This window comes from Drosophila hydei, unplaced genomic scaffold, assembly GCF_003285905.1.
Source record: "Drosophila hydei strain 15085-1641.00,03,60 unplaced genomic scaffold, DhydRS2 tig00000001-arrow-pilon, whole genome shotgun sequence".
In the NCBI taxonomy this organism is placed as follows: domain Eukaryota; kingdom Metazoa; phylum Arthropoda; class Insecta; order Diptera; family Drosophilidae; genus Drosophila; species Drosophila hydei.
Genome location: NW_022045643.1, coordinates 633,432 through 648,629, shown reverse-complemented (window position 1 = coordinate 648,629; position 15,198 = coordinate 633,432). Strand labels below are relative to the sequence as shown.

Below are 15,198 nucleotides of genomic sequence, written 5' to 3'. Positions count from 1 at the left end.
AATGATAGCAATAAAAATAATAATAATAATGACTATTTTATCATATGAGCGTGTAGTATGTGCGAGGCATTGCATAAATAAGTTTTAATTTGGTTTTATAATCAGAAATGCAATGCATAATAAACATTTTAATGAGACGACCTGACAACGATCACAGCGATTCCCCGAACAAAGAGACAAACAACAACGACAAACACAATTTATCAACTGTCAGTGGCAAAAGTCTGTTTGCCAGCCTGGTAAACTGAAAGTCAAGTCAATTTGGTAAAAATTGAAACACCTGCTTGATTTCACGCCTGATTTAACTTGGCCATTGTCGCCGGCATTGTCCAGAGTTCCTTTGTGTGTGTGTGTGTGTGTGCAGAGCAGCATGTGTTTGCAATTTAGCAGTCAGTCAGCTAAATTCAACAGCTCGAACTTTTTCCTTGCTGGCTCCTTGGGCAAACACTGCGAGTTGACGTTCGGCTAAGTGCACCTTGGCCAAGCACGTTAGATCGTCGGCGTCTGATAAGCAAGGAATAAAAATCCTTGTTGCCCCCTGTAGCAATTTGTCTTTTGTTTGAAGTAAAATTTGTTGTCTGTCAGCGCGCAACATTGAAGTTTAATGCATTCAACTAGTTTAGCTGGCAACTGCCACAACGCCTCGCGGCGTCACAGTCTCAATGGAGAGAGCCACGCGGCTGGCAGACAGGAGAATAGGCCATAATTAAGGCAGCATAACATTTGGTTTTGGCATCAGCCATAACAAGCTATCAAGGGCGATGTTTTAACTCGAATTGTGAATACACTGTAACAGAAAGGAAATGTATATTGGAATGGAATGGAATTGATTCTAAAATACTTTTATATCAGATTCTGCTCTGACTCCTCATTTCAAAAGTTTAATTTACATATCTAGACCTATTTCGAGTCACAAATCTTTGCTGTTGGAACATTTATCTGCATCTAAGATTTTTTTATAATAAATACTAAGGTATATAAATATTTAATTAACAAATATTAAATCTAAAATATTTAAATTATACGAACTTCTCTTTAACATATATATTTCCACATTTATCAACAGCTTTGTCAATTCATAAGCCGCATCACTTAGCTATGAGACCCCACTTAAAAGGCCTCAACAACTATGTACAATGTCGCCAACTGCGAGTGCCAATGACATTAGCCATGGCAAAGCTAAAGACATGGTAATTAGTGGGACATGCACACACGCACACGCACACGCACACACACACATGCACGCACACAATTTATGCATTCGCTGAGGCCGCAGAACGCATGTGGCTGGCAGCGCGTCTATTGCTAGGCTATGCTTTATTTTAAATGCTTTTAATTGTTCTGTCAACACACACACGCACACACGTGCACACTGGAGGCTGCAGGCAGTATGCGGCGCTTCTTATGTGTGTGTGTGTGTGTAGCCCAGTGCCTGTCAAACCGCAGCGCGCCTAAATGCATGCTTTAAAACTTGTTTGCGTGCTAAGCTAATGAGCTTTGCCATTACACAACAAGCCTCAGCTCCTGCCAACCCCTTCTCGATCTGTCTCTCTCCCTCGCTCACTCTATACATGTAATGATGTGTGTGTGTGCACTTTGTTTGCGGTTGTGTCATTAACAGCAGGCGCCACAGCTCTCGGCCTGCAAAAGTTATTAGCAACAACTAAACATAAGTAAGTGATATTTGCCCGGGGCATACAACTTGGTTGAACGGGCACTGGAAGGGAGTGCGGCGGGGGCGTGGCATCAACTTACATGCCAGTCCAAATATTAACTCATTTCGGTTTAAGTGCGTGCTGTGGCACAAATTACTGGAAAAACTTTCGACACTCAGGCATTTGATTATAGGTGTGTGTGTGTGGTTGTTTGTATTATTTGTTTGTTGAGTTATTATTAGAGAGAGCGGGGGAGAGAGGGTTGTTGAAGAGAATTAATTAAATTAAAATTGATTGAAGCACATTTGGCACAGAGAACACAAAGCATTGACAGACCTCAAATGTAATAAAGTCCACGTTTATTGGACTAATTTGTTGCAAGAGTCTTTCGCCAGAGCTAAGAGTATTTAGAATTTAGTTACACATAACAAATTTAAAGACTTTCCATTATATATCTAGATTTTCTAAATATATATGAAATATATAAAAATCAATGCAAATTCCATTTGTCCTTTCTGTGTGACGCTTCACACATTTTTATAATTATTTCATTTAATTTAATTTCGCGTTTTTCTTTACGGCGTTTCTCACTTATATTTCATGTTAATTAATTTTGTAATTAAATATGCATTTATGGGCCTATTTATCTATGCATTTGCCATATTTATTTATGTCATTTTCAATATATATATTTTGTCAGAGCTCTCATTTATTTATATAAATTTACTTATCTCTATATATATTTGGCTAGTGCACATGTTGACACATGTTTGAAATGTAAATAAATAATGCAAATGCAGTGTGAACAACTAAAATCGCTGCAGTCGGGCTTACTCGACTGTTTAATACGCGTTTAAGGTTTAACAAAGATACATTTCACGGAAATTTGTATCTTTAGGTAAGCCATATAGTAAGTGCGAGCGAGATGTTTCTATATATTATGTACATATATTTTGAATTGAACTTTCTATGGGAAAAAACACACAGAACAAGCTAGCTGCCATTATACTCGCACTCTTTCTCTCCCTTTCCCACTCTCTCTCACTCTCTCAATATACTCTGTTCACTGTGTACTATATTCTATACTATAAAGCACTCGTATTTCGTATAAATATTAATGGCGTAAAATGATTTTCATGTAATTAAACAAATAGCTAATTATTTTTGATTTTTAATTAAAATGCAATGTTTGCAAGCAAGTAAAACGAGAGAGAGAGAGAGAAAATTGCTAAATAGAAAAATTATTAACTAAAGGCTAGTGTAGTACAAGTAAATATATATATATATATATACACATATATAAAACACACTCGCAGCATAGATAATAGAATGAACTTCCGTTCGCTGCCAATGTCAATTATATAAAATGCCCAACAAAAATGTAGGGGAAAAAAATGGCAAGAAATTAAATACATTTCACAATGATTAAATGAGCTGCTCATCAATTTTATATCATAAAAATATACAGATATAAATGCATATATATAGCTCCATTTGCATGGCCATTGAAAATGATTTTCCATTATTATTATAATTTCTCGTTTATTTGTTTTAATGAAAATGCATAAATAAATGCCAAATTACATTAAACTCAATTGTTGTTGTTGCTGTTGCTGTTGCTGTTGCTTTTCAATTGCTAATGCATATCTATAATTTGCAATATATATGTGCGAGCTCATTGGCATTTGTAGTGCTCAGCCAATTGGCAACGCTCGACTATAAGTTAATTAACAATGACTTTAATGTGCTGCAATCAAAAGCGATTCTCTGCACTTTCTATGGTCGATTGGCAAAGTGTTTAGCTGTGAGTTTTTAGTGTTTAAGTAGCTTACGGCTTTAAGCCCTGCCAACTGCAATTTATCAAGCGTAGAAGATTGATAGAGAAATATAACATAATAACTGGGATCTAGCGCTAAGCTACCTTCTAAATATTTCATTGCGATGAGCTTAGACCATTTTTTTTTGTTTATAGAGTTTGGTTTTGGCGCTCCATTGTCGTACATTAATCAAATGGCTAAAAAGGGACGCACCTAGCTAATATTTAATCTGGCTAAAAACACAGCCTGCTGCAGCGCCAGCGCCGGCTCCAGCTCCCCTTTCTTCTCTTGATTGGGGCACTTGCTAAATAAGCAGCGGAAAATATGAAATTTGAGTAATTGTTCGGGGTTATGTTGTGGCACATCATAAATCATGTTGCATAGTTTTAGGCGCGCTCATAAAACCCTATTAAAATGTAAAATTAAACCGAACCGAACCGAACCGAACTCAACTCGAAAGGCGCAACGCAATATTTATTAAAAATGTATGCGCTGCCCTCAGCTCAGGTGTTGCACTTGCTGGCGCGTGTGTGTGAGTGTGCATGTGTGTGTGATAAAATAGCAACAATCACCATTAGTGTCACATGCCATCATCAATCATCGACGCGCAGAAGGACAGCGTCCAAGTTGTACTCAGCCAGGCGACAAGCGACAGGCGACAGGCAACAGGAGCAGACGACAGCAGATCCTTTGTTTGGCCAAGACGCTCGTTGAGCCTGTTGCCAGTTTAAAGCGATTTTAAGCAGTCAGAGCTAAAGACAGAGACACACCGGAGAGTGGGTGCTATACAAAAACTTAGGCTGGCCATTGTTTTCCTTCCATTCGGGTTGTTTGTTTCAGCTGCCTTGTCATTGTCAGCTGCTGCTGCTGTTTGCTTGGGACATGTACTAATATTTTCATGTTCGGCTTGTCAGTGTGCTTAAGGACGCTTAAGGATGGCTGGGCCCTCCACTCACAGCCAGGTGCTAATGAAGTGTGTGCAGACAGTGCCAATGTAGCCAGTCGAATGTCATCATTTATCATAAAATAATTAAAGACCTGAATCGTGCATTGAAAAAGAGCAGCTAAACTTGGCCTGCAGTTGCCGGGCTCACGCTGGCAGCGCAGCAGCGGAGTTGGCAAAAACTTTCGTTTCAGGTGCGCTTCAAAGTCGTTGTAAAGTCGCAAAAATGTTTACTGATATGTTGTGCAGTTGAGAGCAAGGCAGGGGAACTGACTCCAACTGACTCGGGAGACTCGCGTAGACTGCGACGACAAAACACTTGGTAATAACTGCCAGAAAGTTTTTGTTTTTGCCTCACTTTGAGACTTGTGAGTTCCAAAAAATATAATTTATGGCCTGCTGTATAGCCGCGGGTTCAACGGGCGTCGATAAGGTAAAAGATACTTTTTTAGGGCCAACGCATTCGTAAGATACTTTTTAGGACTGGGTTGTGTGTGTGGAAAACACTTATGGCTGCAAAAGTTGCTCGTTTGCTCTTTCGAGCAAACATTGTTGCATAGTTTTTTGAAGGCCAACATTGCATTGCTACTGGCTTCGGGGGGGTTGGATTTCAGTGCGCTGGGGCGCTAATAGAAATAGGAAATGTTTACAAAGTATTTTCATAACTTCCGACACTGACACCTGACACTGTGCTCTTGCGTTAGTGTGTGTCAGTGTGTGTGTGTGTGTGTGCGAGTGCGTGTGTGCGCCATAAATAAGGCAGCTCAAATATTTCAAGACGCGACTGTAGCCAGGTAACTGGCATTCTGACACTATGGCCTCTAAATAATTTGCACACACGCATCCTTTAACCCCTTTGCAGGACAGCACAGGACAGGACAATGCAGAACATATATATATATATATATATATATTTATATATATATAAATATAGAGTGAGCGAGGTTGGCAGCGCCGCTGGATATGATGGGACAGCAGCGCGTCGCGCTGTCTGGAATGTGCTGACTCTTCTGCTGCTTCTGCATCTTCTGCCAGGATAAATATGAAAAACATGCAAAGTTTGCGTCTGCTGCTGCTGCTGCTGCTGCTGCTGCTGCTGTCTCAGCAGCATTTCTTATGCCGCCTTGCTTATGTGCCTCTGCCTGCCACCTTCGCTCGCTCTGTCCTTTTCTGTTTATTTCTCTTATTTCGCTGCCAGACATTCCTTAAGGTGCAACATTGCAGGTGTAGCTATGCAACAACTTCTTCTCACGCTTCTCGCGCTTCGTTTTTTGCATAACAAAGTGCAAACTCATTTTGTTGGTGCAAGCGCGTGGGCGTGGCAGATATGTTGCGTTACGTTCTCCTCCTTTTCCTTACATTTTTTTGTGTGTGTGCATGAAATTTAATGGCTTCCACTTTGTTGTCGTCTGCCGAGGAATACAACGCGCCGGTCACGCCCACCACACGCAGCGAGCGGGCGTCTATGCAAAACATTTCGTGCTGTTTTGCCATGTGAATTATGTATCAGCAATTTGTGTTGTTGTTGCTGTTGCTGTTGCTGTTGTTGTGAACGTCACAAAAAATTATTATTTTTTGCTTAATTTAACGCTAGCATGAAAAGTTGTGGCAGCTGGCAAAGGGAATGCAACACAATCTGCTTGCATGACTACTTAGTAGATAACTCTGCAGATACTTTGTAGATAAGCAAAACATGCACTCAATGATCTAAAAAATGATTTATTATTATTATCTAAAAAATGATTTATTATTATGTTAGCTTAAAGCAGTGTTTGTTAAAGCGAGTCAACAGGCAGAGTATTTGGCTAGAATCGAGCAAGATATCTGAGTAATTGAAAGAGGAAGAATTATCAGAGAAAGTGATTTAAATTAAGTAAAGAATTTGCGAGAAGAGAGCAGAGAGAATATATATTGTTAGAAGTTATAATTTTACTTCTCTTTGTATACTGGCTAAGAGAAGCATTAGAGCAATGGAAACACAAAATTAAAATTGGAATTTCTGTAAAATTTTCATAAATTATATCCACAAAATGCACAGGCCTAGCAAAATTCTCAAATGGCAAGTCTTGCTGCATATTTCAGTACCAAAGTGTTATCGATAACATTAGAATGCGCTGCAATGTAGCTATCGGAAATAGTATCACTCTTGGCTTGCCAGCCTCTACAAAGCGAATGCCTACAACAATTTATTGCCAACATCTTCACAAACTAAACAAACCTGCTCAAAAAGATTCACACAGATTAAAAGGTAAAAAATTGATGAGTTCCTTTTCAGGTAAAACGTTTGCAACAACAGCAAAAGCTAGCGACTCTGCGATATGATTTATGAGGCGTTTGGCGTTTGGCAAAGTTTTGCGAGTCAAGGCGGGGCAGAGGCGTTGAATTCCAATTGCCAGCTCAAATTTTGTGAAAGGCGGCGACATTTTTGTCAAATTTATGTATTTGTCAGGCATGTGACAAAAAAAAAACGAAGATGTGTAGGAAAATGGCAAAGGAAAAGTGCGGAAAAACAACAGAAAAGTTTTCGATTTTTTTTGTGGCTCTGTGTGTTGTGGGATTGTTATTGTTGCTGTCTCTCTGCATATGATTTATTGCAGGGAAATGCATGTGCGCCATGGACACGGTCTCTTTGCCGTCTCTGGGCATTTTGTTGCAGCCAAACGCAAATTTGTCTATTTCGTCAAAAGGGACGACAGGCGTTTTTCGGCAGCCTGCGCTGCCTGGACGCCGACGTCGTCTGTTGCTGCTGTTGACATTTGCCAGCCAAAAACTACCACAGAGCAGCCCAAGCCCCAACTGCTCCCCCCGGTTGTTGCAACCAAAGACAAATCACACGCTTTTACAACAGGGCCAAATTGTCAGCGCTGACAAAAAACTATGCACAAGCGCCATAAATTATGCTGCTGCAGTGTTTTTTTGTGCCTGTGTGTGTGTGTGTGTGTGTGTGGCCTGCAACATTTGCATACTTGGCATAGTCGCTTAGCTTAAAGTGGGGGCAATAGCATGTCCAGCCACGCCCACAAGGTCATGGCTCAAGGGCAGCGCGCACAGCTGAATATTGAAGCCTGCCGCTGCCAGAGTTAAGCAAACTGGATTTTTAATTTTTAGCAATGGCCAAGAGCAAAGTAAGAGCAAAGAAAACTGCGTAACTCCCTCGAGGACAAGAGCCGCAATTCAGGACTCTCTGAACCCTTCCGCTACCCAGCTGGGGCAGGGGTTCGCCATCCCAAAAAGGGTTCATGTGCAAAGTTTGGTTTGGCGCAAAATCAACAAACACAAGAGCCAACAACAACAAAAAAAGAAAGAAAATGTTGTTTGTTGTTGCCTTTCGTTTGCTGTACATTATAAGCAAACACATACATATATACAAATATATGTATATATATCTATATATATGTGTATAGTGTATGTATATAGAGTTATGTATATACACTTATAAATATTTGCTGTGCTGTTGTGTGAGATATGTCGACATCGTCGCATTTAGTTGCTGCCGTTCCCTGTTTGTTTGTGCCTTAGTGCGCAAAAAGTAAATTATTTATCTACAAGTATATGTATAACAGCGAGAGGAAATTGGAAGTGCACAAGGCACGAGGCATGGGGCAGGGGCCACACTCTGCCAGTTGGTTGGCAGTCGTAAATGTTAAGACAAACATAAGACAGACACAACCAATATACACACACACACTCGCACACTCATAAAGTACACACAACGCGGCTTTCAATTAGAACAAGCGAAACGCGCAAAATTAAAAACACGCAGCAGTGCAAGGCAAACAAAACAGCAAAAGCCACGCCCACTACGCCAACTGAAGAGCAGCAGCTACACAAAAGCTACAGCTGCTATATATATATATATATAAATTTTATATATATATATATATTTATATTGTTTTGGATTCAGCGCTTTTTAATGAAAAACTCAAATAAAAACTTTTTCCTGCGGCATGTTTAAGAATTCTGTGTTTTTTATGTGGTTGGAGTAAAGTTTACCATGCTGAGTGAAGATTGTGATCGTAAGAGGAAAGTCTATAAGCTCAGTTGATATATCTCTTATGTATATACCTGGAGAAAATTAATCAAAAATCTTTAACTTTGGGCTTATTTGCTCACTTTACCTAGCAGCTTAAAGCGCAACTGAAAGAGAAGATAGTGATACCTAAAGAAGAAGCAGCCTAATTGTGTAACAATTGCTTGGCTTGGCCATCAAACGACTAGCGAAGCGGTTTAAGTGTGTGCAATTACTACGTAGATGCAGATAGAGAGCTGCAGTGCTGCCGTAGCGCCATGGAGAGCTCAACATTCAACGCTAACTTGCGTTAACAAGCTGCAGTGCTAGCCAGGCAGCCAGGTTCACAGCCAAGACAAAGCTGATAACCCACTTGGGCGGCAGACATGGGGCATGGGGCCGGGAGCTGGGCACGGGCATTGGCCAAGTTTCCGGGGCTGTGGGCAGTGTAGTTACAATTACAGCTACAAGTTTCGGGGCTAAGATAAATACACTTGGACTTTGGCTTAAATTGAAGCGGCTAATGAAAAAAGGCCAAGAATGGGCAACGAAAAAGCAAAAAAAAAAAAATAAATAAAAGAAAAAATATGAAGCTCTGCTTGGCTGGGCCCTTTTTCAATTTTCATTTTCGCAGCTAAACTGTGAAACAATTTTTAATTAACACTTTTAAGTTGGGCGAAAAAAAAAAAAAAACAAAATAAATAAAATTAAAAAAAAATCACATAGATACGATATAAGAAAAGACAGCACAGAGAGAAGATACGAAAAAAATTGCTCATTGTGTCTCAAGTTTCATTTTTTCTATTTTTTTTTGGGTTGCTTGAGTTGGCTTTCTTTACTTTTGGCCCCGCCGTTTGCCTTTGCGCTGTATTTTTTAATTAATTTGGCATTTATTGGAAAAGGGTTTCACACACACACACACACGCACACTCGTATCTGTCTTTCATTACTTTAATGCAGTGATCGCCTGGGGAATAGCAACTGGGCTGGGCAGTGACTTCTGAGACAAGCAGCAGTCAGCTGGTTAGCCACTTGGCCAACAGCAGTTGTTTGGCCATTTATCTACTTTCGGCCACGTCACAAGCCAAGCACAATATTCATAAAATGCAATTAGTTAGTGCGTACTTACAAAGGCAGTGCATTAGCTCATGAGTTAGTTGCATTCATATGCGCTGACTTTAATTACCCAAAGGAGAGAGAGATGAGGGAGAGTTGAGGGAGAGAGAGAGAGAGAGAGAGACTGAGGAGTTGAGACATTTACAATTCTTTTAATTAAATTCCGCGAGCGCACAAAAGTAGACTACGTTTTATAGCAGCTAGCAGTGTGTGTGTGTGTGTGTGTGTGATTATAATTTGAAATTCCAGCTTAATTTCAACTGAGAGCGGTTCACTTGAGAGCTATGCCCAACACGTTAAAGCTTTTTAGCCATAAAAAGAAGCCAAGCTAAGTGGAGAGCTACAAATGCAGGACGTGAGCTGAGGTGCTCTTTAGTTGTCTTAGCTTACGAATGCTATGCAAACATTTATTAATTGTTATTTATTTTGTTTCATTTCAGCTTAAGGGGGAAGAAAACTTAGGTAAATTGAAGACTTAAGGCATTTAAACTGAATCCTGATTTCAAGAGCTTTTACAGTCAGTAAACTGTGAACTGTCAGATTTACTCTGAGAATTGTTCTTGAACTTCGTCCAAAAACTTTCTCTTTTTTTTTGAAACTTTTTGTTAAGCGCACTTAATTTCTATCTATTTCATCAATTGTTTTTCTAACAGCAGCTGCATTTGCCAGTGTCACTCGAGCTGGCTGAAAGCATTTTCTTGAGCCGTCGTCAGTTTCGACTAGATTTCGCGCAGGTAAATCGCTGATGGACTGGGTTTTTGCGCTTCTGCGACTGGCACTTGAGTTGCATTTGTAATTGCACTTTACTTCAGTTCGGTTCACTTTAGTTGGGTTCAGCTGCTCGTCTGGCTGTCTGGCAAAACAATTGCGAGCGCACCTAAAAGTATGCTACAACAGAGAGACAAATTGATGGCATGCTTCATTGCTGCCGCTGCCGCTGCTGTTGGTGCTGCTAAAAGCCGCAAGCCCTGTCCAAATCTTCCTGCTGCAACTGATGTCTGCAATTAATTATCGAAAGTGGGCGCGGTCGTCAAGTGGGCGCAAGTAAGTGAGTGGCTCTCCATGGGCTTGGCTATCTGTTACGTGGGCGGCTCCGCGCGAATTTCAGGGCAATCAATGTAAAGAGCGGATATATATTTTGTTTTGGCTGGCCAAGAAGTGCAGCACGGACACAAAAACCGACAGAGAAAGAGAGAGAGAGGAGAGAAAGAGAAGCAAAGACGCAAGCTCTGAGTCGCAGCTGGGGCACGTGTCTGGCTGGGTTGTTGTTGTTGTTGCAGCAGGTGTAAATAATTGAAAGATAGTTGCTTTGTAATTAAATACACAAGACAATGCCACAGAATGAAGCAGCGGAACAAACTGTGGCTTAGCTGAAGTAGATTTGTTCATTAGGCAAAAGGACTTACTGTTTACGGTTTATTGCGGCACAAGCTCAAGTACACTTACCTGTAAAGAGAGGCAAAAAAGAAAGATAGTTGAGTAAAATGTTTTAATTAAATGGTGTTCAGTGTGGCTTATACACATAGAGGGACTCAGGCGTGCGTATGTGTGGGCGCGTCCTTCTATTTGTGCAGAAGCAATGAAAATTCTTACAATATTATGACACTTCAATTAATCATCATGGCAAACAATAATACAGAAATATGCTCATATTTTATGTCAGCCAAGCGACAAATATCAAATGGCAAGCGGAAGCCGTTGCATACTTGAGGGCGTATGTCGTGTCATGAATGCAAAGGCAGCAACAGTGGGAAAAAAGCGAACGAAGTAGGAGAAAATAAACCAAGTGGCAGGCAGCAAACAATCGAAACGAAGCCTGTGGCAAAGCAATAAAAAGAAGCGAGCGAAGCGGATAGGAAAACAAATTAAAACATTCCTACGCCGGGACAAATACACACACGCACACAAACAAAACACAACTGCAAGACATTCACACACACATGCAGGAAATACATATTGCACACACAAAAGGAGCAGAAGACGTCCCTTATGGCCGTGCACCACACACTGGCTCAAAAGAATGCATGGCTATGGCCAAAACAAAAGGCCAACCGGAACTGCGCCGCGGAATTGAGTCACTCGCTAGGCTCGTTGAACAAAATCAAAAGGACATTCATTTATAGAGTTGCCAGTGCCCAACTCCTGCTAGGTAACAGTTGCAAATACATTTTTGTGCCATTTGTTTGCCTCGCTGCTGCTGCTGCTGCTGCTGCTGCTGCTGCTGCTCCAGCTGCCGGGCGTAAATATGAAAGGCTGTGCAACAGACACAGAACAGCACAAAAAAAAACTGTTGCATACCGCCACACGGCGCACCGTTGCTCATTTTATGGCTGGCTGGCAGGCAGCTCCTGGACGCCAGTTCGCCTGGCTGTGCATTGTTTGAATGCCGGTGCACGGCAAAAAAAAAGCATAAAATGAAGAAATGCTGGAAAAAAACAAGAAAATCAACCGTGTAGCTGCTGCCACGCCCCGCGCCAGCAAGTTGAGCAAATATTTGTTTAAAAACTTTACGTTGAAATGCATTTGCGGTTGAGTGCCAAGCACTGCGATGCTGCCAGAGTACCCAAAAAAAAAACTGAAAAACTGAAAAGAAACGATGAAAATGCTAAAACTGAAGGTGGAAAAAAAGAATTGCTTTTGAGTCGCAGCCTGTAGACGGGCTAAATGTATGCAAACAGTCGAATGCCTAAAGTGTTGCCTACTTTTTGGGGCATGCAACGCAACAGCTTTTAAATTGTACACTTTATAGAGCTGAGAGGGAGTCACTTAATTGATATATATATGAGTAGAGTCTTCAGCAAAGAGAACTTTGAATACCTAAGCATATTGCCACATGAATATGATATAAGCTGTAGGCATAAGCTGTATGCGCCTAGATAAACATGGGCTTGATGGGTGGCGCGAGCCTGGGCAAAACTGTTTGCAACTTGCTCAAAAGTTCGCCTAAAATGTGACAGCAGATCAAACAACTTTTGAGCGTCGCCAAGAGAAGGGCATGCAGGCTTTGAGGCCTGCTGATAATCCAAGGCGAAAACCCATGCCAGCGCGTTCTGCCATGCATAATAAACTGAGCTTTACAACGTTAAGCTGTCACTCAAGATGCCCGCGGACACGCCCAAGCCCACGACTACGCCCCCGCCTTTGCTGTCGCCCACTCAACTAGCTAGCTCGACTACTTCGCTAATATTTGAACGAAATTTTATGTATCAATTAAAAATTATGAAGTTGACTAATATGTAAGAGCACGTACCAAAGTGGGCGGCTAAAGTGGAGGGGGCGTGGGGCTGGGGGTGGTTGCAAGGGCAAGAAACATGCCTTGCATTAGCGCCCAACTTGGTATGCTATGGTTTTTTCTGTGTTGTTATTGTATAATATAATGGCATGGCCGGGCCTTCGGTCCAGGACTCTGTGCCTGCGTCTGTGTATGTGTGTGTGTGTGTTTACCAAAGGATATTGCTGTGCATATTGAAAAGCAACAGCGGGATGAAGGCATCGGACGTAGCTTAACGTTGGCGTGGTCAAGGCATACTTTCAGCTATCCTGCTATTCTGGCTGGCAATTATGCTGTGTGTGTGTGTGTGTGTGTGTGTGTGTGGCGGGGTGGGTGTGGAATTATCGTCAGTGGCAGGACTTGCATCTTAATGGAAATGGATTCAACGGCAATTAACATAAGCAAATATATACAACGGGTTCGCCTCACACAGACATGTGACTGCGTGTGTGTGTGCCTACGTGCTAGGCGTTTGCGGTTCAAGGCAGATAACTGCCAGCCACACACACACACACGCTCGCAGAGACTCGCCTGCACACACGAAGAAAAATGGCTCTTTTAATTTAAATGCAAACACGTTTGGCTTGGCCTCTGGATTTATGTGATAATCGTTTAAGTGAAAATTTAATTGCATACTTTATGTATGGGGTTTTTGCCAAAGATCTGATCTAAGGCTTTCGGCTTTGGCTTACGTCTGCTGCGTCCCGGCGCACAATAAAGCAAAATTTATGTAATTTTTAAGTAAGCCAGCCTACGGAATGGACGTTGTTGCTTACCTACACACACACACGCACACTCAGCTAGCTGGGCTTAATTGTAATGACAGCGCGCCTAAAAGTATGCAATAAATTAATGCAAAAGTCATTTAAAGGTGTGGCCGGGCACTTAAATAATGGCCACATGAGATATGCGTATCCGCCCACACCTCCACACCTCCCCACCCTACCGGCCTACTCCCATTCTCTCGCTCACATGCGCCAGCTTAAGTCGCAGTTAAAGCTATGCAAATATTTCAAATTGTCTTAAGCTCGCATATATTGATGGCGCCGGCGTTTCAAAGTCTGCAAAGGTTTTATGCATTACGGGGATTACATGCAAATAGCCGTCGGGTCGGTCCGTCGTCCCAGTTTCCGTTTTTATTAATATGTTTTATTAATATTTACTTAGGTCAGGCCACGGTCCGACAAAATGCGAGATGAAAGCTCCGCTGTTAATACATAATATAAGATTTGTACATATTGCTGTTAATAATGTGGCGCCCTTCAGCTCTCCGTGGCCCTCCTGCTCGCTAGTTCTGTGTTTGGGGTGCCCTTCGTGTTTGTTTTAATGTAGCTCGTAATTGCTTGACCAAAGGATTTTTTAATTAAAAACATTGTAAGTCGCCGTCGAACCCCTCAACCAGCCAACTAGCTAGCTACCTCAACCAACCCCATCGCGTGTGCTAATAATTTTTGCGCGCTCTGTTTGTTAAAATAATGAAATTTTCATTATAATATTAAAAAAAGAGAGAAAAAGTGGCCAACGAACGCTGCTAATATTTGCTCAGCAAAGGGCCAAATGCTCGACATTACATTGTAATGTTATCCATAGCTCAAACAGTCGAATGAGCTAATGAGTGTGCGATGTGGCTTTAGTTACTTAATCAGCACAGAGCGCTCGACCCTAAATTAGCCTCACAGTTGTTGGCATGGGAGGAGTGTTGGATTTCAAAGAGCTGAAGCAATTTATATTGTTTTTCGTAGTTGTTCAACACTACTTTTTATATAAAATGAATATCATCTACTTGCCCAACACTGAAAGCCATATAAACATGTCTTGCAGAGGTACTTAAGGACTTCAATTAATTTTTCAATACTTATCTGTTATCTAATAAGTTTTTATGTAGTTTTCCAACACTGCTAAGTTTGTGTTTTCATTACTTATTTCCAAATATTTTAAGCAAAGCGTTGAGTTGTCTAACACTTTTAGCAATAACTGCATTTTGTAATACTTTTAAATACCTCTTCAAAAAGATATAATTTTTCTGCAGTTTCTCAACCCTGTTAGCCGCAGAGTCCGGTTTGCAAGCACTTCTCTTTTTTTTTTATTGATTTTCTATACTGAAAGATCTATAGACTATGATTTGCAAATCTTTTGAATAGTTTATCAAAGATATAATGATCTTATTGTAGTCACTCAACACTGTAAATTGTAGCTTTGTATATATATTATATATGACATTATAGTGTATAGAGATTTTCAACACTAGAGCAAATAAAACTGTATTGTGCAACACTGTTAATGTGTTATTGGCTTTATTTTCGTCTGGTCATCAAATTAATTTACATATTATTCAGTCCCCTCCACACCTCTTCCGACTCTGCCGCTGGCCAATCAATTTGTTAAGC

The 15,198-nt window shown here is 41.0% G+C and overlaps 1 protein-coding gene across 28 annotated transcripts in view; it reads right to left on the bottom strand.

Annotated features, from left to right (window-relative positions):
- Window positions 1-15,198, bottom strand: part of LOC111595052 (CUGBP Elav-like family member 4) — a 304,647-nt gene that overhangs the window by 23,969 nt on the left and 265,480 nt on the right. Inside the window, exon 1 of one of the 28 annotated variants that reach the window (XM_023308608.2) lies at window positions 14,812-14,937. The exons of the other annotated variants lie outside the window; for them this stretch is intronic. The gene's annotated coding sequence lies outside the window, so the exon portion shown is untranslated. Of the gene's footprint in view, window positions 1-14,811; window positions 14,938-15,198 lie in introns of those variants that run through there. 28 annotated transcript variants of the gene reach the window in all.